Raw genomic sequence first — 13270 nt, 5'->3', positions numbered from 1 at the left:
TGAACATTTTATTAATTCTTCTTATCTCTAACATGGAATATCTCTCCATTTATTTTTGTCTTCTTTAATTTCTTTATTCAGTGTCTTAAAATTTTCAGTGTACAGGTCTTTTTACCTCTTTGGTCAAATTTATTCCTAGATATTTTACTAGTTTTGATACAATTGTAAATGTGATTGGTTTGTTAATTTTTCTGATAGTGTATAGAAATACAACATATTTTTGTATACTGATTTTGGACCCTGAAACTTTACTGAATTTGTTTATGAGTTCTAATGGATTTTTGGTGTTCTTAGGGTTTTCTACATATAAAGTCATGTCACCCACAAATAGTAATGGTTTTACTTCACGCTTTTCAATTTGGATGCTTTAATTTTTTTCCTTTTCTTGCCTAAGAAAAGTCTATGATTCTGGCTATGATTTCCAAAATTATGTTGAATAAAAATATCTAAAATTGGCATCTTGTCTTACCCTGATATTAGAGGGAAAGCTTTCAGCTTTTTACTGTTGAGTATGATGTTAGCTGTGGGCTTATCATATGTGGCCTTTGTTATGTTGAGGTACATTAAACCCACTTTGTTGAGAGTTATCATAAATGGATGTTGAATTTTGTCACATGCTTTTTCTGCATCTATTGTGATGATTATATGATTTTTACCCTTCCTTTTGTTAATGTGGTACACCACTCTGATTTGTAGCTGTTAAAGCCTTCTTGCATGTCTGGGATAAATTCCACATGATCATTGTGCATGATATTTTTAATATATTGTTGAATTTGATTTTCTAATATTTTGTTGAGGGTTTTTTTCATCTATGTTTATCAGGGATATGGACTTGTAATTTTCTTTTCTTGTGGTGTCCTTGTCTGGTTTTGGTATCAAGGTAATTCTAGCTTCAAAAAATGAGTTTAGGAACATTATCTTTTTTTTTTTTTTTTTTTTGGAAAAGCCTGAGAGGATGGGTATTAAATCTTTAAATGTGTGGGAGAATTACCAGTGAAGCCATCTGGTTCTGGACTTTTGTTTGTTGGGAGATTTTTTGATTGCTAATTCAATTTCCTTACTAGTAATCAGTTTATCCAGATTTTCTGTTTCTTCATGATCCAGTCTTAGAAGGTTATATGTTTCTAGGAATGTATTCAGGTCTTCTAAATTATCTAATTTGTTGGCATACAATTTTCAATAGTAGTCTGATATGATCCTTTGTATTTCTGTGGTGTCAGTTGTAATTTTTCTTTCATTTATGATTTCATTTATTTGAACCCTCTTTTTACTTGGTGGGTCTAGCTAAAAGTTTGTCAATTTTGTTTATCTTTTCAAAGAAGCAGCTCTTAGTTTCATTCACCTTTTCTATTTTTTTTAAGTCTCTATGTCACTCTTTTCTGTTCTGATCTTCATTATTTCCTTCCATTTACTAATTTGGGCTTTGTTTGTTCTTCTTTTTCTATTTCCTTTAAGTGTAAATTTAGATTATTTAAGATTTTTGTTTCTTGAGATATGCCTATATTGCTATTACACTTCTATTACACTTCTTTCTTACAGCTGCTTTTGCTGCATCCCATAGATATTGCTAAGTTGTATTTCCATTTTTATTTGTCTCAAGGCATTTTTTTATTTCTTCTTTGATTTCTTTGTTGACCCATCAGTTGTTCTGTAACATGTTGTTTAATCTCCACATATTTGTTATTTTTCTAGTTTTCTGCTTGTATTTTTAGATTCACACCATCCTGGTCAGAAAAGATGATTGATATGCTTTCAATCTTAAATTTGTTGAAACTTGTTTTGCGTCATTCTAATATATGATCTATCCTGGAGAATGTTCCATGCATACTTTGAGAATGTTTATTCTGCTGCTTTTGGATGGAATACTCTGTATATGTCTATTAGAGCATCTGATCTAATGTGGTTTTTTTAATGTTTATTTATGTATTTTTTAAAAAAAAAATTAAATCTTTTTATTTTAAAGAGAGAGAGAGAGAGACAGAGTGTGAATGGGGGAGGAACAGAGAGAGAGGGAGACATAGAATCCGAAGTAGTCTTCAGGCTCTGAGCTGTCAGCACAGAGCCCAAAGCGGGGCTCAAATTCTGTGTCTCCCTCTCTCTCTGTTCCTGAGAGAGAAGTTGGACACTTAGCTGACTGAGCCACCCAGGTGGCCCGAAATGTTTATTTATTTTTGAGAGAGAGAGAGAGAGAGAGAGAGAGAGGGGAGAGAGAGAACAAGCAAGGAAGGTATAGCAAAAGTAGGACAGAGGATATGAAGCTGGCTCCACACTGACAGCAGCAAGCCCAATGCAGGACTCAAACTCATGAACCATGAGATCACAACCTGAGCCAAAGTCAGACGCTCAGCTGACTGAGCCACCCAAGTACCCCTGGTCTAATGTGTTAAGGTTGATGTTTCCTCATTGGTTTTCTGTCTGGATGATCTATTCATTGATGTATGTGGGGTATTAAAATTCCCTACTATTATTGTTTTCAATTCTTCCTTTTAGATTTGTTAATATTTGCCTTATATAATATTATGTCCTATTATTGTCTTGACCTCTTTATCATTATGCGATGCCTTTCTTTGCCTCTTATTCCAATCTTTGCTTTAAAGTCTCTTTTGTCTGATATAAGTATAGTTACCCCAGCTTTCTTTTGGTTTCCATTTTTATGGAATGTCATAGACTATGAGTCTGGAGTTCTCTCTTGTAAGCAAGAGAGTGGACACAGAATTGAATACAAGAGAGGTCTAATGTCTGGGAGAAGATCAGAGCCCCAATCAGGGGTTTTGTCTCCACATTTATTGAGCTCTCAAGATCTTACACATGTGGTGAACGTGAAGAAAATAATCAGATAGTAATCATTAACTTGTGTGTGTAAGAAGCAAAGGGTCTTGGGGGCAAGTGGTTATGATTAAAGTTATTGGTACCAGACAGAAAGTAATTTCCTGCAGGTGATATAACAAGTTATTCATGATCCCTTTATAATACCTTGCTAACCAACCTTGGGCACTTTTGCCCAGTGGTGGCGGCTTTCCACCCTAAGCTTTTTTTTTCTAACCCATTTATATAAGTATAAGTCATTCTTGAATCTATTTCCCCACAATGGAACATTTTTTTCCATCTCTTCACTTTTAGTCTTTGTTCATTCTTACATCTGAAGTGAACCTCCTATAGGCTGTGTATAGGTGGATCGTGTTTTTTATCCACTCAGCTATTATGTCTTTTGACTGGAGATTTTAGTACATTTACATTTAAAGTAATTATTGATGGGTATGTACTTAGTGCCATCTTGTTAATTGTTTTCTGGCTGTTTTGTTGTTCCTTTCTTCTTCTCTTGCTATATTTCCTTGTAGTTTAATGACTTTCTTTAGTGTGTTATGTGTGGATTCCTTTATTATTATGTCTTTTGTATCTACTATAGGTTTGCTTTGTAGTTTCTATGAGGCTCACATATCACATCCTATACATATGGTCTATTTTAAGTTGATACCAACTGATGTTTGAACGCATTCTAAAACTACATTTTAATCTCTCTCATGTTTTCCTTTTTTTTTTTTTTTTTTTTTTCAGAGAGAGTGATCCAGTGTGCATGGGGAAGAGGGGCAGAGGGAGAGAAAGAGAATTTTAAGCAGGCTCCATGCTGAGCGTGGAGCCTAATGCAGGGCTTGATCCCATGATCATGAGATCATAACCTGAGCTGAAATCAAGAGTCAGATGCTCAATGGACTGAGCCACCCAAGTGCCCCTGTTTTATGTTTTTGATATTACATTTTACATCTTTTTATTTTTTATATTTCTTAACTGATTATTATAGTTATTCTTTTTTACCTTTTGTTTTTTAACCTTCATATTAGCTTTATAAGTAATTTATCCATGTTTACTGTATATTTACTTTTAGCAGTGAAGTTTATACTATCATATACTTTCTTGTCACTAATTATTGCCCTTTCTTTTCAGCTTAAAACTTTTATTTTAAATAAAATATTCTTTATATTATATATTAAATATATATTTTATTTAAAATACATTTTTAATGTTTATTTAGTTTTAAGAAAGAGAGAAACAGAGTGTGGGCAGGGGAGGAGCAGAGAGAGAAGGAGACACAGAATCCAAAGCTGGCTCCAGGCTTCAAGCTGTCAGCACAGAGCTCAATGTAGGACTTGAACCCATGAATCCTGAGGTCATGACCTGAGCCAAAGTTGGAGGCTTAAATGACTGAGCCACCCAGGCACTCCTCAGCTTAAAGCTTGAATATTTCTCATAAAGCCAGTTTAGTAAAGATGAATTTCTTTAGCTTTTTCTTACCTGGAAAAAATTTTATCACTCCATCAATTGTGAACAGTAATATGACTGGATAGAGTATTCTTGATTGTAAGTTTTTTTCTTCTTTACTTTCAGCACTTTGAATATATTGGACCACTCTTTTCTGGTCTGCAAAATTTTTGCTGGAAAAATCTGCCGTAGTCTTATGGGAAGTCCTTCGTATGTACCAAATTATTTTTCTCTTATTGCTTTTAAGACTCTAACTTTTGACATTTCAATTATAATACGTGTTGGTGTAGATTTTTTGAGTTCTTATTTGTGACTTTCTGGAATTCCTGGCTTAGGACGTCTGTTTTCTTCCCCAGGTTAGGGATATTTTAAGGCATTATTTCTTGAACTATGATTTTTGTTTTTAATCATTATTTTGTTTTGTTTTGTTTTTTCACTTTCTCTCTCTCTCCTTCTTCTGGGACCCTATAATGGCAATGTTGTTCTACTTGATATTGTCCTATAGGTCTTTAAATTATCTTCAAACTTTTTTTTCTTGCTCTGTTGGGTGAGTTTCACTGCCCTGTCTTGTAGCTCACCTATCACTTTTTCTCAGTCATCTATTCTGCCTTTGAACCCCTCTAGTGTATTTTTCAGAGCAGTTATTGTACTCTTTAGCTCTGTGACTTTTGTTTGGCACTTTCTTATATTTTCTATCTTTTTTTGTTGAAGTTCTCACTATGTTCATCCATTCTCTTCCCAAGTTTGATGAGCATATGAGTATGTTTATGATGATTATTTTCAACTCTTAACAGGTAAGTTACTAATCTCTAGTTCATTAAGGATTTTTTTTCTTGAGAATTTATTTTTTTTCTTTTGTTTAGAACATACTTCTCTGTTTTCTCATTTTGCTTGACTCTATATTAGATGAAATAGCAACCTCTCTCAGTCTTGAAGGAGGGGCCTTGTGTAGGAGATACACCTTGTCCTAACTCTTGGTTGGCCCATGAACCTTTATGATCATCTAGTAGGCTGATTTATTGATAGGTTACAGGTGTTGAGAGTGTTCCAAGACTTGCCAGTATTCCAAAGGGAGGGAATCTCAGTCGGCGCCTAGTTTCAGGCTGATTGGAAGCCAGACTATAAGGCAGCTGCTTTTATATTATGAAAATATACAGTTCTATGGGATTGCAATTGTCAACCTTGGTGGCCTTTATATCAGGTGGTAAGAAGATGTCCCCTGGACAGCAGTTGCAAAATCTGAGGCTTTAGACAAACGTATAAGCTCTTTTCTAGGAGGTACTGGTGAGCTGTAGTGAAGCCATGGGAGAGCATAAAGATGGTGTTCTCCAGTCTACATTCTCTGAGAACACTTCTTTATCCTTCAGTTATGTGTAAAACCTGAAGTCTTCCCCCCCCAGATTAAAGCTCCAGGACAAGTAAATTAGCCTTTTTGACAGAAAGACTTGGGGTGCTTGTCAGTCTGCCATGTAGTGCCCTGTAGGTGGTAGCCCTCCAAGAATTATCTGATTATTACAGTCCCCTGGGACCCATGAATGCAAACTCTCCTAGTCACTAGAGCCAGGTGACCAAAAAGCATCCTCTGTATGGACTGCATATACCTGTTGCTTTAGAGAGGCAGCAGGAAAGCATAGGGATGGGGCATGACCATTAGCTGTCACAGGGCCATGGGAGAATGCAAGGCCAGGGTACACGTGCTGGCACTATCAAGATAGATGGAGAATACAAAAATGGTATCCAACAGCATCTCCATCCCTGGAGAAAGTTTCCACGGGCCCCTGTTCCTCCAACAGATGGTTTAAGATTATAAAATGTACCTTGTATAAATACTCTATAGGTGGTTTTCAAGCTACTGTTTTTTTGTTGGTCCTTATGGCAAGTGAGTCTGTGCCAGGGCGCTTTAAGAAAAGTATCTTGATTCCCTATAGCCTTTGTTTTTCTTCTGGACATGAGCTCCATTGGCTTTCAAAACTAGACATTTTAGGACTCATCTCTCCATTGCAGACAAGGGTTGAGACATATGATATAGGGCATAGACTTCTTGTTCCTCAGGGAAAAGCTGTGAATTAGTGAGATCCCTACTGATTGTGGGTCGTCATGCCAGGAGTGGGGTTTGTGGTGAGAGTGCATCTCTGACTGTTTTACCATCTCTGTGTGACCCTTTTACTGTTTATTCTGAAGGAGCTGTTTGGCTAATTTTTAAGTCATTTTTCAGAGGGAATTAATTTTTCATATGTAGCTATAGATTTGATGTATTCGTGAGAAGAGGTAAGTTTAGGATTTCCTACACCATCACCTTGGACCACCCTATTACTTTTTTTTTTAACTTTTGAGAGAGAGAGAGAGAGAGAGAGAGAGAGAGAGAGAGAGAGAGAGAGAGAATCCCCAGCAGGCTGTATGGCTCAGTATAGAGACAGATGTGGGGCTTAATCTCTCAATGGATGTTAGACATTTTGTATTTTACCTTATTGGGAGCTAGATTTTTAAAAATTCTTATTAATAAACTTGAGCTTTTTTTCTGGCATGTAATTATGTTACATGGAAATAGTTTTATCTGGGTGGAAGAGATGGTCTTGCTTTTAATATCTGTTACGAGGGACTAGAGTTATGGTCATTCTAAGACTATTTTCCCCAGTACTGAGACAAAATAAATATGTGGGTCCTACCCAATGTGCCATGAATCATGAGTTCTTCCAGTTTGGATGGTGAAATCAATAGTTTTCTAGGCATTATGCAAAAGCTAGGCATTCTTCCTGCTAAGCCTTTTGGGCAGCTCTTTTCTCAGCCTGGTATAATTTCCTCACATGCAAGTGCTGAATACTCAAGTGGAACACTGCACATTTCCAGACTTCTCTTTAGCTTTTTATGGTATGGGTGGATATGCATATATCAATTGTCAAAAGTTCTTTTTTCTTAATAGGATGATTCCTACAGAGCAACTAACTTAGGACTTTGTATGATTAGAAAAAAAATAACTATCTCTAACATGCTATATATAGTATTTATAGCATATAAACCATCACCATATCTCTTAAAACTTTACAATAATAATATATACCTGCTTGCTCCATAAACTGCACATCTCACCTGCCACCATCATCCCCAACTCTCACATTAAAAGAGAAACAAAAAGACATTAAATTTCCCCTTTAACCTCTTTGTTCAGATTTACTTAAAAATAAATATCTACTCTGAAAAGCTGTCAGTTGCTTCAAATCTAACACTTAAAAATTAAAAAGCTACCATCAGACACCTACTCTATTTCAGAGATTTTATCAATTGGGTTAAAAAAAGGAAAGATGTCTTAACACTCCTACTTCATTTTTTCTTCAATTATAAATGCAAACATGCCTTCCTGTGACAAGTGACAGTGGTGTAAAATGCACTTCTCCACCCCCAATCTCCCCAGTCCTAAATGAACCAAACACTCTTATTATGGATATATTTAATCTGTTATCCTTGCACTATTAAGTTTTTTCTATAACAACAAAATCCTTCAGGATCCTGTGATCTCACTTTGCTTCTGCAACCAGATTCTTTCTGTCTCCAAAGAATGCATTTGAATCAGGCCATCCAAAATGTGTAAACATGCAAGTGATATTTCTGTTCTTTTTATCTATCCTATGAATGTGGGGGCTTTGGTGGTAAGAGTCTGCCTTCATTGAAACATAGATAATTTGCCCTCAGAAGAGCCATTAAGCTTCTAGCTACAGGTAGTAACAAAATGTTTGAACCTTGATTTTAGAAGCCATGCTTGAAACTTAAAAACAATACAGCAAGTCTTTAATTTCTGCGTCAAGTGAGAACTGAAGGAGTCCATTGGTAATAATTCCTTCACTAAGCAGGAAGGAGCAGTGACTCTGCAGTGTTTGAAATGTAGAAAAAGAGGTGAATAAAAGGACATGAGAAGAAATTTAAGTAAAAAGGAAGATCCTCAAAATTTAGATATCCTCAGACCCGTAAACACTCTGTGAGGCTGCAGAATATAAGATTTTCTTCTTTTTAATTCTCTAGCTTATGGTGACTGTTATCTTTTTACAAATAAAAAAAGTGACAATGTTCATGTATGAGAATCAGAAGTATGTCCTTATTCTCTTCCTACCATAATCTGGGTCTTTCTTGGTGATATATCTATTTTTAAAAATGTAATTTTTAATATAACAGCCATCAGAAAACAATCCATACCAGCATGTCTCAATATGTCCCATGAATCATTTTTTAAAGATGTTGTCTGGTAAAAAAAACAATTTATTGTCAGAAAAGTTTTGGATCATCTGAATGTTAGATAATTTTCTTGGAGACATATAATGCCCATTATCATATTATTGAAGAATTCTGGAGAAGTCAACTTCTATTTAACTCTGCAATTCTCAAAAATTTTTAACCAAAATTGTATTGTTTCTATAATGCAGAACTACTGTTACTGAACATTCAGGGATTGTTGCCTCAAGTCCTTCTCAACAAAACCTTTTATTTGTATTGTTTTGCTACTTTTTAGTGTTTAATTAAAAGCAAACTGAGAGCAAGAGGGAGGCATAGCCCAAGAGACACTGGTTGGACTTAAAGGACAACCTGTTCTCTTAGCTTATTATGCTCAAGTCTGCCAGTGCTTGACTCGTCACATTCCCCCTCCAGGACTCCTCTGGCCAGGAAGCTGAGGACTTCAACCTCTGTGACAGCAATGACTTCACTCAGTGATATTCATATCAATAGCTTGAGAAGTTTTGGGCTCTGAATTATTCCATATCTGCCCCATCCAATTTCCGAGTTAAAAAGTGTAATATCTCTCTGACATTAATATTGTAGATTCCAATATGTTTTGTCAGGGAAATTGTGGGAAATTTCATCTTTTTCTTATTTATCCACATAACTATGTAAGCTTTAAAATTTTCAAAATATTATCTTATGTGGCTTCTACAATGAGAAAGTATAATTTCATATTTCAGGATGTGTGGAAGAGAGGATAATCTATATTCTTAGATTTGTGATTAAGAAAAAAAGTTGTACAGAAAAAAAGATATGGGAAAGAAAAAGGTAGTATAAAAACGACATATTGAACTTGAATTTTTTAATTTGAATGTCTTGAATGGGACCTGCAAAGATTTTATTCACGTGATTTGGGGTTTGATGTCTGCATTTAGATGCTCTAAAGCAGCTCAACCTCAACTAATCCCAAACTGAACTTGTGTTTTTCCTATAAATACTTTGTCTCAACAGAGTGTTATTCCTTAGGGAATAGCATCACAATTTAGCTAGCTGAATAAGCCAGAATCATAAAGCAGACCCTTAAAACTTTCTTCTTCATGACTGAAATCTAGTCCATCTCAAACTTTGTGATGATAGCCTAGTACATATCTCATAAATATATTCATGCCTGAAGTATCTATCAACACATGCCTTTTGAGTGATTACTAAGTGTCTGCCATTGTAATAGATGCAGAATATACAGTTCTAAACAAAACAGAGTTTTCTGCAATCCTGAGTGTCCATTTTAGTAAAGTGCAAGTAAGGATGTAAGCAAATATAAACATATATAAGCTGAATAAAAGTACTACCAAAAGACTAAAGTAGAAATAATATGATAAAGAATTACCATTACATATGTACCATTTCATAGAGCTGTAGTCTTCGAACTATAAATAAGGAGGATATGAAATCAATTTAGTGGGTCAAGGGCAGTATATTAGTATATATGTATATTCATGTGTTTTGTGTTTCATTTGTAATTGTGTTCTGAATCATTTTTAAATGGAATTATTTCCATGAAGTATCAGTAAAACAAAAAACAAAATTTGAAAAAAAAATAAAAACATTATATGGAACAGTTGTGAGTAAAAAATGCAAATAGGTGGGAGAAATTCAGGAAAATAGAACCACTTGTGTAAAGACATTGAGGCAAGAGGTGTGTTCATGGGGCATCCAGGATCCTGGCATAGCTACAGTGTAGTGAGACGGAATCGGAGAATATATGACTGGAGAGACAACCAGGAGCTGTACCTGGAGGTCCTTTGAGACCAGGGGAAGATCATCAGATTTTACTCCAAGTAAGTCGGGAAGTCATTTGAGGTTTTGAACATCATGTCACAGCCTTATTCACTTGTCATGTATTATTTTGGCTTATGTATGGAAAATAGATGTAGAAAGGCAGAGATAGAAGCAGGGAGAACAGTAGGAGATGATAGCAATGGTCCAGAAACACATGAGAACTGGCTTGAGACAAGATGGTATTAAAATAAAAAACAGAGACCAACCTTGGAAATTCCCTGAAGAGATGAAAATTCAATTTAGTTTAGTCATACAAGCAAAGCTTAATTTAGCTTATTCTGCAAGGCTAACTTGACTTAGGTCATCTCTTGCCTATGTCTTTGAAAATCATAAGCAAAACTTGAACTGTTTCCCAAGGTTGACATGAGGTAACTATTGACCATTTTTTTAAATCATTTAATAAAATACTACTATTATAACTAATCACTGTGAAGAATAGTCACTGCTTTCTCATGATAGAGTCTGCTTTATAACAATATAACCCTGAGCCTCTTTGAATGATTTGGTTAGAGTGTTCCCAATCTTTTTGGTGTGGGCACAATAAACTTTTACTAATTAATATTTCAATGATTCATCGGTTCTAATCTGGTTATTTTTGAACTTGTTGACAATGCTAATTATGCAAAAATTGAGAAGCCATTTGATTATGGTCACATTTTGAAGGTATAGCCAAAAGGTTTTGCTAATGGGTTGGATGTCGGTGAAAGACACTCAGAGAAGTGAAGGACACCAAGAAAGTTTGGCCAACAGTTAAGAGAATGAAGTTTCCCTTTCCTGAGAAACTCTATAAGAGCGCAGTTTTATAGTCTCTAGGGGAGATAAGAGATCAGTTGAGAGCAGGTTTTGCACCAGCAGTTGGGCATATGGATTTAGTATTCAGGGAAGTGATTTTCTGGAAGAAAACAACAACAAAATGGTAGTATGTGAAGCCTTGAGAGTGGCTGAGTACCACAGGAAGTGTATTTAGAGAAAGAAAGAAATAGAGAAGGGAGCAGAATAGAAGGGAAGTAGAGAAAAGAAAAAGATCTAAGGACTGATCTTTGAGGCAATCTAATATTTAAAGGCTTGGAAAATGAGCCAGAAAGATTAGCCAGTAACAGAGAAAACAAGAGGAAGTAGAATAACAGAAACCAAGAAAAACAAAGTATTTCGCAGGAAATTTTATTCAACTTTTCCAAATAGTGATAGGTCAAATAAGAATGAATTTTTTTACTGTAAAGATTATCGATGACTTTGATAGCTAGAATATATTGGTGGGGATTAAAGCAGCTGAAAAGAAACCTGAAAATGCATAGTAAGTAGACTTCTTCTAAAGCTTTGCTCGTAATGAAGGGAGCAGATAAATGGGAAGGCTGATGGCTAATGTGGAAATGAGACCTAATGAACAGATTAAGGACTTAGCCTTGGGTAGAAGAGAGGGAACTTCCCTGCATGGTATCTGAAGAGGAGACACAGGATATGGAAATAGACTCATACAATTTAAGAGGTGATGATGGAAATGGGCAAGTTTCTTCTAGTTTTTTAAAATCTTCTCAGTGAGGGGCGCCTGGGTGGCGCAGTCGGTTAAGCGTCCGACTTCAGCCAGGTCACGATCTCACGGTCGGTGAGTTCGAGCCCCGCATCAGGCTCTGGGCTGATGGCTCGGAGCCTGGAGCCTGTTTCCCATTCTGTGTCTCCCTCTCTCTCTGCCCCTACCCCGTTCATGCTATGTCTCTCTCTGTCCCAAAAATAAATAAAAAACGTTGAAAAAAAAAATTTAAAATCTTCTCAGTGAAATATAAATCACAGTCATCAGGGTATATGAAAAGGAACAAGGAGGTGATGAATGTCTAAGAATTACTTATGGGGGGGTGGCACCTGGGTGTCTCAGTTGGTTAAGCGTCCAACTCTTGATTTCAGCTCAGGTCAGAATCTTAAGGTTCCTGAGTTCTAGCCTCCTGCTGGCTCTGTGTTGCCAGCGTGGAGCCTGCTTTGGATTCATTCTCTCTCTCTCCTCTCTCCCTCTCTCTCTCTCCCCCCCACTCACAGACACACACTCTCTCTCTCAAAATAAATTAAAAAAATAAAGAATTATTTACTGAGTTCCTAAATCCTCAGTCAGTGTCCACTTTGGCTCCTTTTCTTCCATTTAAAAATAAATCACTCCAATAATGGTACTAGGTAACTTAAACACCAAGAAAACCTCCCCTTTGCTCTTTAACACCTACAGTATTTGCTTAAACACCAAGAAAACCTCCCCTTTGCTCTTTAACACCTACAGTATTTGCCTATCAGCCCCCTCACGAACTGGCTTCTTTTCCCTGTGCAGCACCATCTCTCTCACTTCTTATTCCTGCTTATGTTTTAAGACAGACTGATCCTGGAATATCATGTGCTACTTCTTATCAAGGCCTTTGCACATGCTATTGCTCAAGTTTAGATTTCTCAGTCTCAATCTTGCCTCATGAAAGTACTCATCATTTCCAGCTCAATCCAAATGTTACTTTCTCAGGGAGTTCATTTCTGAGCACTACTACTTTCCAGGAGTAGAAGTTGTATTTCTTGTTGGCTATTTTGTTTTTTACTCTTAGTCCTTACCAGTTAATAATTCTTTACTTTTCCCAATGTTTATCTCTTCCTGTGGTTTCTATGGGAACACTGTTCATGTGTGTTGTGTTCCAGTTGGCCTGATAAAGAGCATCTCTTGTTGTTACTTGAGTTATAAGCTGAGAGATGAGACAAAGGAATAAGGCTTATGGAGGCCAAAATATCAATCTTATCATTGATAAAGGTTGAGTTGAAAGACATAGCTTATATCTATAGAAATATGAGCCCACTAAAACCTACCCCCAAAACAAGGCAGACTCACCCATGAGAGATCATGGTGGATCTCTCCCACTCCCTCCCAACACACACACACACACCAAAAAAACCAACAAAACAAAACAAAACAAAACGAAACAAAACAAAACAACAAAAAGAATCAAAA

The 13270-nt window shown here is 36.1% G+C and overlaps 2 long non-coding RNA genes across 6 annotated transcripts in view; one reads left to right on the top strand and one right to left on the bottom strand.

Annotated features, from left to right (window-relative positions):
* LOC123386161 overlaps positions 1–13270 on the bottom strand; it is a 1074166-nt gene that overhangs the window by 570132 nt on the left and 490764 nt on the right. The gene's annotated exons all lie outside the window — the stretch shown is intronic.
* LOC123386162 overlaps positions 1–13270 on the top strand; it is a 66423-nt gene that overhangs the window by 2533 nt on the left and 50620 nt on the right. Inside the window, exon 2 of the long non-coding RNA XR_006599872.1 lies at positions 4384–4467. This is a non-coding gene — a long non-coding RNA (uncharacterized LOC123386162). The remainder of the gene's footprint in view (positions 1–4383; positions 4468–13270) is intronic.

Source organism: Felis catus, chromosome B3, assembly GCF_018350175.1.
Source record: "Felis catus isolate Fca126 chromosome B3, F.catus_Fca126_mat1.0, whole genome shotgun sequence".
Classification (NCBI taxonomy): domain Eukaryota; kingdom Metazoa; phylum Chordata; class Mammalia; order Carnivora; family Felidae; genus Felis; species Felis catus.
This window is presented reverse-complemented; position numbering and strand designations above follow the sequence as displayed.